Consider the following 15,719-nt stretch of genomic DNA (forward strand, 5'->3'; position numbering starts at 1 on the left):
CCTGACACCGGAGGACCACTGGGCTTCACTTGCATCTGCATTACACCCGCTCTCTGAAGCAGGCAACAGCGCAGATACCAGCACCTCAGTGGGCATTAGAGCAGCGGCTCATATCTTGGTGCACATTGGTGAGGGCCCTTCACAATTACTTGAGGTGCAGGCTCAGAGATTGCCCAGGGCGCTGGCAGTCCTAAGACTGCTGAGGACCAGGATGATGCTGAATCGAAGGCTGATGATGAGCCTCTGGAGTCATCCATTAGGCAGTAGATGCTGGATGTCCAGCGACATGTGCGGGAGGATCTGGCAGAGATGATGGAGGAGTCCATGCAGAGCGTGGGCACTGCTTTGACTGTCATGGCCGAGCGTACTACCTCTTCCATTGAAAGAGTGTCGACTCTCATGGAGAGGCAGAATGAGGGGTTCCTGGGGTTTTGCTCGGACCTGCAATCTCTCAAACACGCACTGACCTCAGGTAGTCAGTGTCAGTGTGGGAGATGGATAAGGCACCAGGTATCCCAGCTAGATGCCTGTCCATCAATGGTGTGCAGGGAGGTCCAGAGCAACCTCACATTGGCACATGACCTGCCTGTCGACCCTGCGGGCTCCTCTCAGGGCACTCTGGATGATGGCATCAGCTCCTCTACCCCTCCGCCATCGTCCGTGGCAACTGATGAGGCTGCATTGACTGGGGAGATGCCAGCCGTGGCACTGATTACTCCCTCCCAGGGGGGGCCCGCACAGGCTCCACAGGCCAGAGGACGACCACCAAGGTCATCAAGGCCAACAAGACAGCAGAGTCAGCAGGTTGTCTCCAATGCCGGTGCCAGCAACAGGGGAGCACCAAGAAGTAGCACTCGGAAGCATAAGTTAAAGGCACCATGAGCACAAGAGGGACAGGTCACAGGTGTTTTTAATGTTCATTTTTGTTTACTTTATGTATACTAGTCTGATGTTGAATATCGGAAATGTTTCTGTTAAGGTTATTGAACTGTCAGAATGATATAAATTTTACTTTTGTCACCATGGCCTGTGTATGTTTCACCTTTTTATTCATTGGCGTGGGGAAACGCCAGAATGTAATGCTGGACGTAGGTGGCTCTGAGTGTTCTTTGGGTCCAGATGAAAGGGTCCTTTTAGACATCCAGGATGTAGGCGGCAGCCCTGGCATGTGTCTGAAGCTGATCTTTGGCAGCCTAGCTGAAGGCACATTGGATCAAGGTGTCCCTGGCATCCCTGCCTCCCTGAAGGTTTCTGAGGTCTGCCTCCAGATCCTCAGCATTCTCTTCCCCGTGCTCCTCTTCAGACTCACTGCTGGACTCATCATCTGTGGCTTGTGGAGCTGCCTCAAGATCCTCTCCCTCTAGTTGTTCCCCCCTTGCCAGTACCAGATTGTGGAGAATGCAGCATGCAACCATGATCAGTGACACCTGCACTGGAGGCTATTGTAGTGCTGTCCCTGAATGGTCCAGGCACCTTGAGAAGACCTATGGTCCTCTCTATCACTGCCCTTGTGGAGGCATGACTCATATTGTAACACTTCTCTGCCTCTGTTCATGGGTGGCGGAGAGGCATCATGAGCCACATTTTCAAGGTCACCCAGCAGTCATCAATTCAGTTGGGCTGGAACACTGAAGAGCCCCGGCACCTGGGAGTGTCTCAGGATGTACACGTCATGGGAGCTGCCTGGGTACCTTTCACAGACTTGAACTACCTGTAACCTGTGGTCACACATTATCTGCATGTTCATGGAATAGAATCCCGTCCTGTTAACAAAGGTACCCGGCTGACCCACTGGCGCCTTTATGGCCACAGCAATCGCTACAAACCCTCTGGCCTCCTCCATATGGTAAAGAATAAAGGTCAGTACCCACCTGAACAGAGCTTCTGTCACCAGTGTGACACAACTGTGGACAGCTGATTGGGAGACTTCACAAAGATCCCCCACTGAGCCCTGGAAAGAGCCGGAGGCATAGAAGTTGAGGGCCACTGTGGCCTTCAGGGCCACTGACACGGGGTGTCTACCCACACAGTTGGAGATGATCTCAGGCCCAATCATCTGGCAAATGGAGGTCACGCTCTCCCTTGAGAGGTGGAGCCTCCTTTGGCATTGCACCTCAGACATATTGAGGTAGCTGCCTGTATACCCTGGCAGCTGGACAGTGGCATCTTCTGGATTCCCTTCCACCTTGGACTATCTGCTGGCCCTGTGCCTCTTGTGCCTGCACCTCTCCTCCCACAGGTCGCTCCCCTGGAAGCTGCATTAGGACACCTTGCCTCCTCTCCCTTCTGCCCCTCTCTTCCTCCTCAGAGGAGGTGCCTCCAGCGGAGACCACAATTCCCATTACCAAGGTAAGGGAAGGTTGTCTGATACCTGGAAGGGTCCACATGGTCTGAATCTTCCGGGGGTCTAGCAGAGAGCAATGAGTCCTGAAATGAAGCCTGGAAATGCTCAGAATGAAGCCTTGAACAGAGATGAGGCTGCCAAGTACCAATAAGCAACCAGCAGCAAACTATCTCCTAAACTCCTCACTTCTCACACTGGCATTGCTGCTGACCCTTTTTACCCCGTCCTTGGGGAAGGTTCGTGAAAATGTCGGCTGCCTGTCTGCCCGTCTTGCTCACGCGGCGAGCAGAAACTCGCATGGGCAAGGGAAAATCACAGTCAACTGGACAGTTAAGGACCTTAAGTGGCCACTTAATTAATGGTGGGTGCCGCTCCAGCACTCGCGCACGCCCTTGAGTGAAATATCGCACACTAATTTACTCCTGACCAAGTCAGACACGTACCTGCCTGCGGGACGAAAAATTCTGCCCATATAATGTAGCCTGTCATACTAAGGAAGTGCTGCACTGTTGGAGTCATCGTCTTTCAGAGCAGATATAAACTGAGGGCTTATTGGCCTAATCAAGCCTATCTTTAATTGTAATAGAAATATTGTTGGAAGAAGGAAGACTACTTTTGATTTCAAACATGCTCATGTGAATCACTTTGGGATGCATTACTATGTTAACCATGCTTTTTAATGCAACTTTATATTATTATTGACCTGAACAATGGGCTTCCCTGAACCAAATAAAAATAGATTAGTTAGCCATCAGCTAAATGCTGTTCATGTGACATTGCTGAGTGAAAAACAGCTGCAGCCTTTGCCTTCTGAACAAGTTATTCTGTGTCAAAGGAATTTCTTAGAAGTGAAACACTTTGCTATGTCCTGAAAATTGTGATCATGCACTGTCAGGTATATTTTTTGAATTAATGCTTCCGATACAGAGTTTTATGCAACTGAAATGTACCTTGAATATCCATTTCCAACTCCAGATGTACACTTTATTGGATGGAGGTCTGTGCTAGGAATCCCAGCTGATATCAGTAGCTCTGAAACCTCCTCTAGCCTTACAGTCTTCGGAGACCAGTTCATCAAAACCTGTCTCTTGTGCCTTCACCCTTTCATTGCCAGCTTTCAGCTCTCTAGGTCCTTAGCTCGGGAATTCCCTCCCTAAGTTAAGTTATCCATATTATTAGGAAAAATAAAAGAGCAGAATATTTTCTGAATGGTGAGAGACTGGGAAATGTTTGTGTTCAGAAGGACTTGGGTGTCCTTATAAGCCCAGTGTGCCATTTTATGACTTTGGGGCTTCCATAGCTCTGGCACCAATGGCTACAGAGCCCAATTTTACAGGCTCACTTTTCCTGGGGGACCCAGTTCTTCCTTCTCTTTCTTTCTTTATTTGTTCACAGGATGTGGATGCCGCTGGCTGGGCCAGGATTTATTGCCCATCCCTAATTGTCTTTGAGAAGGTGGCGGTGAGCTGCCTTCTTAAACTGTTGCTGTCCCTATGGTGTAGCTGTAACCATAGTGCTGTTAGGAAGGGAGCTCCAGGATTTTGACCCAGCGACAGTGAATGTACGGCGACATAGCTGCAAGTCAGGACGAAGTGTGACTTGGGGGAAAACTTGCAGGTGGTGGTGTTGCCATGCATCTGTTGTCCTTGTCCTTCACATGAATAGGGCATTGAGTACAAGAGTAAAGAGATCATGTTGAACTTGTATAAGACTTGTATGTTAGGCCTCATCTGAAGTACTGCTTCCAGTTCTGGGTGCCATACTTGAGGAATGATGTGAAGGCATTGGAGACAGTACAGAGGAGATTCACCAGAATAATTCAGGATAAAGAATTGTAGCTATGAGGATAGATTGGAGAGGTTGGGACTGTTTTCCTTGGAGAAAAGAAGGCTGAGAGGAGGCTTGATAGAGGCATTCAAGATCCTGAGGGGGTATGGACAAGGTAAATAGTGAGAAACTGTTCCCACTCAAGGGAACATCAAGAACCAGAGAGCACATGTTCAAAATAATTGGCCAAAGAAGTAAATGTGATGTGAGGAAAACATTTTCACCCAGAGGGTGGTTGGAGTCTGGAGCAAACTTCCCAAAAGGGTGGTGGAGGCAGGTTTGATCGAGGTATTCAAAAGACAATTGGATTGCTACCTGAAAAGGGAGAATGTGCGAGGTTATAGGGATAAGACAGGGGAGTGGGACTAGGTGGAATGCTGTTTCAGAGGGCCAGTGCAGACTCGATGGGCCAAATGGTCTCCTTCTGCACTGTAAAGATACTGTGGTTGGATTTTCTTTTGTTGGAGATGGTCATTGCCTAGCACGGATGTTACTTACCACTTATTAGCCTAAGCCTGAACGTTGTCCAAGTCTTGTTGCATATGGACACAGACTGCCTACACTGGTCTGGTGGATAAACAACAACTTTGGCTCACCGTTAAAATAGTAGTCAAGTCTTGATGCCCAATCTACATACTTACAGGGGAATCCTGTTCATTTTCCAACTGATGTCCTTCTCGCCTGTTCAGAGGAACAAGTTAAAATTTTAAACAGTGAGATCTATGTGGGGCATCAATGGGTGAGTCCCCTGGATGGTTTTAACCCACTCAGTTTCTATTGGGTGGGCAGGACTAAATCCAAACTTCTGCAGTCTCATTACTGAAACTGATTTAAAGCTTCCAAGGTAAATTGATGAAATTGTGGAATTTGAGTCCCAGAACACCAGTTAAAATTCAAGGGTCCCACATAATAAAAATAGAATTTGAGTGCTTTAGTCACTATAAGTTAATGTCCCTAATTGTAAACGGATGGAATTGCAGAATGTGGTTCCCAAAACGCTGGTTAAAAGGAAAACTTAGAATGCCATGTAATAAAAACAGAATTTGACCCATTTGGTCACCATAAATCAAGCCCTGGTGATAACCCAAGGCACAATTCACCATTTGTTGAAGCGAGTCCTCCAGCCACTCAGTCTGAAAATAAGTTCAATAACTAGTTAATGATCATTTTGAATTACACAAGTTCATGCATTGTGCAATTGGAATACAGCATGATCATTACCAATCCAGAAGCAAATCCAAACCCAAAATCTGTCTCAATGCAAGTTCCTTCTACACATTCCACTTTTGAGGCAGAGCTACCTAACTCCTTTGTGCACTGAACACTGGACATGCCCATTGAAAGTGTAGCCTGTAAAACAAGCATGAAGGAGGTCCACTGCCTACTGCAATGCTGATATTGTAAAGGATGGATAAAAAGTGGAGACGACTGCGAAATCTGAATATAAATTCAAGAGATTGAAAATTATTTAAAACCTTTATCAAAAGAGGTAAGCTGTATTTCATGTAACCACGCCTTTGAAAAAATAGCATTAAATGTGAATCAAAATGTAAAATGTTCTTTGGCGTCTGGCTAACATAATTTTTCTATGGTGTCTCACTGAAAAAAGTCCCATCATCGTGGTCATGATTTAGGATTAGGAGCCATTTTAAGTAGGTTAGAATTTTTCAATTTTATTCATTGTAAATATGTTGGCATGGTCAGTTTCTTACTGTGCATTCAGTTTCCCTGGTAGTTTATTGGGGGACGGGGGTGGAAATGGGGATGGGGGGGGGCAATATCTGATCCACAGCACAATATGATTGATGGTGGTGATTCAGAAGTGGAAGTCAGAAGGTGAAAGAATTGGAAAAGGTATGAGGGTCATATTTGCTTACGAACATATGAACAAGGAGCAGGAGTAGGCCATTCACCCCCTCAAGCCTGCTCCACCATTTAATAAGATCATGGCTGATCTGATAGTAACCTCAAATCTGCATTCCGCCTACCCCCCCAATAACCTATTACCCCCTTGCTTACCAAGAATCTATCCGCCTCTGCCTTAAAATATTCAAAGACTCTGCTTCCACCACCTTTTCAAGAAGAGAGTTCCAAAGACTCACAACCCTCTGGGAGAAAAATTTTGCCTCATCTCAGTTTTAAATGGGCGACCCCTTATTTTTAAAGAGTGACTCCTAGTTCTAGATCCTTCCACAAGAGGAAACATCCTCTCCACATCCACTCTGTCAAGTCCCCTCAGGATCTTATATGTTTCAATCCAGTCGCCTCTTACTCTTCTAAACTCCAGTGGATACAAGCCTGGCCTGTCCAACCTTTCCTCATAAGACAACCCGCCCATTCCAGGTATTTGTCTGCTTATGGACCTGCTTGTCTCAGGGGTTTAATTAATGAAAATAATTTCTTATCACCTCCTTAAGCCTTTCTGCCTCTCTGCCTCTCTCTCCTCTAAGATGCTCCTTAAAGCCTAACTCTTTCAACAAGCTTTTGAACACCTGTTCTAATATCATCTTATGTGGTTCGCTGTCAAATTTTGTTTGATAATGCCCCTCTGAAGTCCCTGAACATTTACTAGTTAAAGGTGCTATAAAAATGCACGTTGCTGTTGATGTTTGACAATATAATTTAACTTTAGGCCTAAAATAGAATTGTGAAGGGATGGGCTGTAGGTGTACACTGGTGATATATTTCACAAAATTCGCTTTGGGAAAAGTTGTGGTTAAGTATGACTGGTAATGAACATTATTAGATTTTGAACAATGTTGGGGAATGAGTTGAGCATTGGATGGAGTGCTGCTCCTGGAAACGAGATCCGGATATGGTAAATCACTTACCATTGTAGAATTGCACAACTGTCCCACAGAGGCTTCAGTCTATCCAGCCGTTCTGATAGAAAAGTGTAACAGGGGTCTATGTCCCAATATGAGCCCCTTTGGCCTTGCATACTCATCTATTTGTCATTTTATCACTCCTGTCCTCCGCTCTGTCATGGGTCTTCCCTTTTTTCCTTCCTCTGCTCCTCTTTTCCTTGCCTCCGCTCATTCATCCTCTCAAAATGATTAACCTCCCACTTGTCTGCATTAAACTGCATCTACATCCACCCATTGCACCAGCCTGAATAGGTCCTCTTAGGTAGGGTTTTTAGTTCGGTGGGCACCCGCGATTGGTGGGTCCGGGAGCAGCTGTGGAATAGGCCACCAACCATGCTCGGCCCCCGGACTGTGATTTCACACTTACTGGCCAAATAATGGCCAGCTAGCGTGAAAGGTGCGCTGAAATGCTCAGTGCTGCCAGGGCGGGGGTGGGAGGAGAGCAAGCGCTGAAGTCAAAAGTAACAAATAAAGATTTCAAAATGCCGAAAAAATTGTCCATGCATCAGAATCAGTCAACTAAACATATGGATGATGAAGATTCTGTCCAAACATTTTTTAAAGTATTAATATCGTAAACCTCATTCCCGCCCTTGGTCGAGGTTTCCTCAAAAAGGCAAAGGCCGCCTGGTCGATCCGCCCGCCCGCCAAGTATAAATGTTGGACGGACAATGAAAAATCTCTGGTAATTACAAAATTAATGGCCTTCACAGGCCTCTTAATTGTCAGCGGGCATGCTCGAGAGTCGGGAGTGTGCCCGCCGACTGAAATATCGCATGAGTGTGTGATGGCCTCGGGACATTCGCCTGATGTCAACACGTGCTATTTCATGCGCGCCCGCCTGGTCAGTGAAAACCCCCATCCTTGAAGTCTATCACTAGCCTCTTCACAGTTTACAACACTTTCAAAATTTGTGCAATCTGTGGATTTTGAAATTGTGCCCTGCACACCCAAACCTAGGTCATCAATATAGATCAAGGCGAGTAGTGGTCTTAAAACAGACCCCATGGGGAACTCCACTGTAAACCTTCTTCCAGTGCAAAATGTAAACACCACTCTTTTTCCTGTCATTCAGCCAACTTCATATCCTTGATGCCACTGACCTCCTAATTCCATGGGCTTCAATTTTGCTAACAAAGCTGTTATGGGGTCTTTTATCAAACGCCTTTTGGAAGTCCACGTATACCAGAAAACCATATTACCCCCATCAACTCTCTCTGTTACCTCATCAAAAAACTCAATCAAGTTAGTTAAACATGATTTCCCTTTAACAAATTAAGGGTTTTCTTAATTAGTCCACATTTGTCCAAGCAGTTGTTAATTTTGCCCTGGGTTAATGTTTCTAAAATCTTTCCCACCACCAAGGATAAACTGACTGACCTGTAGTTGCTGGGCTAATCCTTACACCCTTTTTTCAACAAGGATGTAACATTTGCAATTCTCCAGTCCTCCAGCAACACCCCAGTATATAAGGAACATTGGAAGGTTATGACCCATGCCTTGACACTTTCCACCCTTACTTCCTTCAGTATCCTCGGATTCATCTGATCTGATCCTAGTGATTTATCTATTGCTGGTTTAACATGAAGTGTTGACCTGGTGCATTCTGCTGATTTGCTGGATTTGCACTGCTAGTTGAAGACCAGAGTTCAGCTCCCCAGAAGGAAAAAAACTGCAATAAACCAGGAAACAAGAATATTGGTCCGAACTGGCCTTGTATATCTTAAAATGGAACACCAGTAAAACTGAGAAATAAGAGTACTGGTCTGAACTGGTTTTTCCTTCTGGGTTGTTTCAGGTCTAAACTGGGACAATATGCTAAGTTTAAAGTTTGACAGTGTGCATCAAAAAATATATTCACAATCTCTCGGCCTGTACTGCGTTCTGTTTGCTCGAAAATCTACGACCAAAAGGTCTACAGTGGAGTGAAGCTCCAGTCTAAATTTTAGTTCAAACACTTTACATTTGTATTTACATTTACTAGGTGTCAGTTTAGCTCAGAAATAATACACTCCCTTCTTAAATCAGAAGTCTGTAAATTCAAGTACCAGTTGAGCACATAATGTATGCTGAGACTCCAGGACAGAAGTAAGAGATTTCTGAATTGTCAGAGCAACTCTTTTTCATGTGGGTGTTCAATGGTCATGAAAAACCTCTTGGCATTTAATGCAGAAAGAAAAAGAGTTCTCCCAGTGTCCTTGCTAATGCTTATCCAATGCAGAGAGCCGTCATGGTCATGACGGGCAATTGGCCTCCTTCTGTGCTGTAACTATTCTGTGATTTGTGATTATAACTGGTCTTTTAATTCATTATCACCAGATCTGACTGTGCCATGTCAAGCGATATCTGGAGCAGGGCTTTTCGGACGGCAGGGTGTCCTGCCCTGCCACCCAAAGAGTCGTTGAGGAATGCATTCCTGCTGATACTGGCTGCCTCGCAGCCATTTAATGTTTGGTGGGGCATTGATTGGCCAAGGGCGAGACTCTGCAAGCCAATCAGTTGTATCAAATCACTACAAAGTCAATAAAAAGGAATGAAATCGGATGGACCACCCAGCATCGACCTAGGCACTGCAAATGACAATGGCAAACTCAGCCATGTTGACCCTGCAAAGTCCTCCTTACTAACATCTGGGGGCTTGTGCTAAAATTGGGAGAGCTGCCTCACAGACTAGTCAAGCAACAGCCTGACATAATAATACTCATGTAACATACCTTATAGATAGTGAACCAGACACCATCATCACCATCCCTGGGGATGTTCTGTCCCACTGGCAGGATAGACCCAGCACCCTCCTTCATGTTGAACATCACTTGGAGGGAGCACTGAGGGTAGCAAGGGCACAGAATGTACTCTGGGTGGAAGACTTCAATGTCCTTCACTAAGAGTGGCTCGGTAACACCACTAGAGACCGAGCTGGCCAAGTCCGTAAAGACATAGTTGCTAGACTGGGTCTGCAGCAGGTGATGAAGGAACCAACAAGAGGGAAAAACATACTTGACCTCATCCTCACCAACCTGCCTGCCTCTGACGCATCTGTCCATGACAGTATCAGTTGGAGTGATCACCGCACAGTCCTTGTGGAAGCAAAGTCCCGTCTTCACTTTGAGGGTACCCTCCATCATGCTGTGTGACACCACCACCGTGCTAAGTGGGATAGATTTCGAACAGATCTAGCAGCAAGACTTGGCAACAATGAGACATTGTGGACCATCAGCAGCAGCAGAACTGTATTCAAACACAACCTGTAACCTCATGGTCTGGCATATCCCCCACTCTACCATTGCCATCAAGCCAGGGGATCAACCCTGGTTCAATGAAGAGTGCAGGAGGGCATGCCAGGAGCAGCACCAGGCACACCTAAATATTAGGTCTCAACCTGGTGAAGCTACAAGATAGGACTACTTGCATGCTAAACAGCATAAGCAGCAAGTGGTACACAGAGCTAAGCGATTCCACAACCAATGGATCAGATCTAAGCTCCACAAATATCCCCATCCTCAATGATGGAGGACCCCAGCACATCAGTGCAAAAGATAAGGCTGAAGCATTCACAACAATCTTCAACTAGAAGCACCGTGTGGGTGATCTCAGCCTCCTCCAGAGGTCCCCAGTATCACAGATGCCAATTTTCAGCCAATTTGATTCACTCCACATGATATCAAGAAACGGCTGAAGGCACTGGATACTGCAAAGGCTATGAGCCCTGATAATATTCTGGCAATAGTACTGAAAACTTGTGCTCCAGAACTTGCTGTGCCCCTAGCCAAGCTGTACCAGTACAACTACATCTACCTAGCTATGTGGAAAATTGCCCAGGTCTGTCCTGTATGGAAAAAGCAGGAAAAATCCAACCTGGACAATTACCCCCATCAGTCTACTCTCCATCATTAGTAAAGTGATAGAAGGTATTGTCAAAGTGTTATCAAGCAGCACTTGCTGAGCAATAACCTGCTCACTGACATTCAGTTTGGGTTCCGACAAAGCCACTCAGTTCCTGACCTCATTAGAGCCTTGGTTGAAGCATGGACAAAAGATCTGAACTCCAGAGGTGAGGTGAGAGTGACTGCCCCTGACATCAAAGCAGCATTTGACCAGGTGTGACATCAAAGAGCTCCATCAAAACTGGAGTCAATGGGAATCAAGGGGAAAACTCTCCACTGGTTGGAGTCATACCTAGCACAAAACAAGATGGTTGTGGTTGTTGGAGGTCAGTCATTCCAGCTCCAGGACATCACTGCAGGAGCTCCTCAGGGTAGTGTCCCAGGCCCAACCATCTTCAGCTGTTTCATCAATGACCTTCCTTCCATCATAAGATCAGAAGTGGGGATGTTTGCTGATGATTGCACAATGTTCAGCACCATTCACGACTCCTCAGATACTGAAGCAGTCCATGTCCAAATGCAGCAAGACCTGGACCATATCCAGTGGCGAGTAACATTCATGCCGCACAAGCGTAGGCAATGACCATCTCCAGCAAGAGAGTCTTTAACCATTACCCCTTGACATTTGATGGCATTACCATCACTGAGTCGCCACTATCAAAATCCTGGGGGTTAATATTGACCGGAAACTGAACTGGGCTACCCATGTAAATACCGTGTCTACAAGAGCAGGTCAGAGGCCAGGAATCCTGCGACAAGTAACTCACCTCCTGACTCCCCAAAGCCTGTCACCATCTACAAGGCACAAGTCAGGAGTGTGATGGAGGACTCTCCACTTGCCTGGATGAGTGCAGCTCCCACAGCACTCAAGAAGCTTGATACCATCCAGGGCAAAACAGCCCGCTTGATTAGCACCCCTTCCATAAACGTTCACTCCATACAACACCAACAAACAATGGCAGCAGTGTGCACCATCTTTAAGTTGCACTGCAGGAACTTACCAAGACTCCTTGGACAGCACCTTCCAAACCCACGACCACTACCATCTAGAAGGCAAGGACAGCAGATACATGAGAACTTAACCATTTGGAAGTTCTCCTCCAAGCCACTCACCATCCTGATTTGAAAATATATTGCTGTTCCTTCACTGTCACTGGGTCAAAATACTGGAACTCCCTCTCTAACAGTGTACCTGCACCACATGGACTGCAGCAGTTCAAGAAGGTAGCTCACCACCACCTTCTGAAGGTTAATTAGGGATGGGCAATAATTGCTGGCCTACATCCCATAAATGAATTTTTAAAAAGGATAACACTCAAGTAGTGACCATAGAAGGCTTGAGGGGGCTGGTGGGGGGTAGAGCTGGATGTGATCAAAATGCATGAGGAAGGTGACCTCATGTCTGTGGATAATGTTGCCAAGCAACCACGTGACGGTGAAGAAGAAGACAATTCCAAGCTGAGATTCTTGAGGAACCTTTGAGCTAACAGTATGAGAGTGGGAAGAGGTACAGTTAATACAGATATCTGAATAAAATGCCCTATAGCAGCCAAAGACTCCTGATTCAGGCTCTGCAACAGCATGCGACAAAAGCTAAGTGCCCCAAAAGGCGAACAGTATAATTCAGTTCGGTTCTAAACATCATGTAAACTTTTCTTGTATATGTCTTCGATTGATAGCTGTCTTTATATTTAAAGGATGCTCATTGAAATTTGCTTTAGAGTTATAGACTCATAGAGGTCTACAGCACAGAAAAAGGCCCTTCGGCCCATCGAGTCTGCACTATTCAATCAAGTACCTAATTGTCCTAATCCCATTTTCCAGCACTAGGCCCATAGCCTTGTATGCCATGGCATCGCAAGTCCACATCCAAATACTTCTTAAATATTGAGGGTTTCTGCCTCTACCACCCTTTCAGGCAGTGAGTTCCAGATTCCCACCACCCTCTGGGTGAAAACATTCTTCCTCACATCCCCTCTAAACCTCCTGCCCCTTGCCTTAAATCTATGCCCCCTCATTATTGATCCCTCCACCAAGGGGAAATGTTCTTTCCTGTCTACCCTATCTATACCCCTCATAATTTGATACACAATTTTATTTTGAACATCACTAGAACTCAAGAAGACAAGTAAAGTCCTTAAAAATGTGCAGTCGAGCAAAATGAAAAATCACAATTACTTACACAGTTCACAGACAATATCTTAATACAACTCACCATCAGACTATTACTTGAAGAAAACACTTGCATTTAAATAGTACCTTTCACAGCCTTAGGATGTCCCAAAGCACTTCAATGAAATAATGACTAGATAATCGATTATACTGATAGTTGAAGGGTACATACTGACCAGGACATCGAGGATAGCTTCCTTGTTCTTATGCAAATAGTGCCATGGGATCTTTCACGTCCACCTCTTGGCTACAGGTTTGTCCAGGTTATTTTCTGAAAAATATTTCTCAAGCTGTTTTGTAAAATCTACAGTCATGTCATTGTTCCTGCTCTTATATCCATTTGTTGTTGAATAAATCTGCTTGACACCGACAGACCATGCACATTCCAGTGAAATGTTTATTCTACCACCTTCGGAGTTTGAACAAAATTACGCGAGTGTTTGTGATCTACCAGTGCACCAGGACTCTGCAGTGTGGGTTTTCTGTTCAACCCTAGGCTAATTACAAAAATGATCTTGATGTTGGACAAGCTGAGGCATATTCCCTCGGAGACAAGGAGTCGTCCGTGGAAATGATCTGAGACGCTGTATCTGAGCTAACTAAACATATAGATAAAAACAACCACGAAATTTAACATGATATACATACGGAACATAGACAAAAAAGGTTCAGTTTATGCAAATCTCACAGCATACAGGAATTCAGTTCATTTGCTAGCTTTGTTTTCATATTTTTTTGCGCTAGAAGGACGGATGTCTATTTCTTCAAGAAATATAATAACCTCTGAGCATCTGAAGGACCATTTTGGTAGCATTTTAGCAAAGTGAAAAGAAAGATCAAGATCAGGAGCACCATACGTAAATTATTGGAGACTCCACCATGGTGGACCATGTCAATCAGCCGAGGTGCAGATTGGAAATTGGTGCGGAGATCAGCATTTTTGATTCAAGACATTCGTGCCATTAGTTTAATGTTACTAAGTAGAAAATGAAGAGCATTGAAAATCACGAGCGGAGTTGCCAAAAAATAATGACACTTTGTTATAATAAAACCAACTCTTTATAAAGGCATTTACAATTTTGTTTCATCTAGCACACCGAGAAATCTTCTCCACCGTAAAGGTCTTGGGATAGATCTTGACTTTGTGCAAGAGTGTAATATGGGCCATTGTAAAACAGCAACCTAATTAATATCTCTCCTGATTGTTTATTTCATTGTCATCAAACCCGCTGACAAGGGTGGTGCTGTTGTTGTCTGGCGCACTGACCTCTACCTCGCGGAGGCTGAGCGTCAACTCGCAGACACTTCCTCCTACCTCTCCCTGGAGCATGACCCCACCACTGAACATCACGCCATTGTTTCCAGGACTGTCACTGACATCATCTCCTCTGGGAATCTTCCTCCCACAGCTTCCAACCTGATAGTCGCCCAACCTCGGACGGCCCGCTTCTATCTCCTACCCAAAATCCACAAACAGAACTACCCCGGTAGACCAATCGTGTCAGCTTGCTCCTGCCCCACAGAACTCATTTCTCGTTATCTTGACTCCCTTCTCTCTCCCCTTGTCCAGTCCCTTCCCACCTACATCCGTGATTCCTCTGACACCTTACGTCACATCAACAATTTCCAGTTCCCTGGCCCCAACCGCTTCCTCTTCACCATGGACGTCCAATCCCTCTACACCTCCATCCCCCACCAGGATGGTCTGAGGGCCCTTAGCTTCTTCCTCGAACAGAGGCCCGAACAATCCCCATCCACCACTACTCTCCTCCGTCTAGCTGAACTTGTTCTCACACTGAACAATTTCTCCTTCAACTCCTCTCACTTCCTCCAAATAAAAGGTGTGGCTATGGGTACCTGCATGGGCCCCAGCTATGCCTGCCACTTTATGGGGCATGTGGAACATTCCTTGTTCCAGTCCTACTCCGGCCCCCTTCCACAACTCTTTCGCCGGTACATCGATGATTACTTCAGTGCTGCTTCATGCTCTTGTTGGGACTTGGAAAAATTTATTAATTTTGCTTCCAATCTCCACCCCTCCATCATTTTCATGTGGTCCATCTCTGACACTTTCCTTCCCTTCCTTGACCTCTCTGTCTCAATCTCTGGTGATAGACTGTCCACCAATATCCATTACAAACCCACTGACTCCCACAGCTACCTCGACTACAGCTCCTCACACCCCGCTTCCTGTAAGGACTCCATCCCATTCTCTCAGTTCCTTCGCCTCCATCGCATCTGTTCCAATGATGCTACCTTCAAAAACAATTCCTCTGACATGTCCTCCTTCTTCCTTAACCGAGGTTTTCCATCCACGGTCGTTGACAGGGCCCTCAACCGTGTCCGGCCCATCTCCCGCGCATCCGCCCTCACGCCTTCTCCTCCCTCCCAGAAACATGATAGGGTCCCCCTTGTCCTCACTTATCACCCCACCAGCCTCTGCATTCAAAGGATCATCCTCTGCCATTTCCGCCAACTCCAGCATGATGCCACCACCAATCACATCTTCACTTCACCCCCCCTATCGGCATTCCGTAGGGATCGCTCCCTCCGGGACACCCTGGTCCACTCCTCCATCACCCCCTACTCCTCAAACCCCTCCTATGGCACCACCCCATGCCCACG

The 15,719-nt window shown here is 45.9% G+C and overlaps 1 long non-coding RNA gene across 1 annotated transcript in view; it reads right to left on the reverse strand.

Annotated features, from left to right (window-relative positions):
• LOC121283595 overlaps positions 1 to 13,541 on the reverse strand; it is a 28,423-nt gene extending 14,882 nt beyond the window's left edge. The window contains exon 1 of the long non-coding RNA XR_005944291.1: positions 13,271 to 13,541. This is a non-coding gene — a long non-coding RNA (uncharacterized LOC121283595). The remainder of the gene's footprint in view (positions 1 to 13,270) is intronic.
• Between the last annotated feature and the right edge of the window lie 2,178 nt (positions 13,542 to 15,719).

This window comes from Carcharodon carcharias, chromosome 10, assembly GCF_017639515.1.
Source record: "Carcharodon carcharias isolate sCarCar2 chromosome 10, sCarCar2.pri, whole genome shotgun sequence".
Taxonomy (NCBI): domain Eukaryota; kingdom Metazoa; phylum Chordata; class Chondrichthyes; order Lamniformes; family Lamnidae; genus Carcharodon; species Carcharodon carcharias.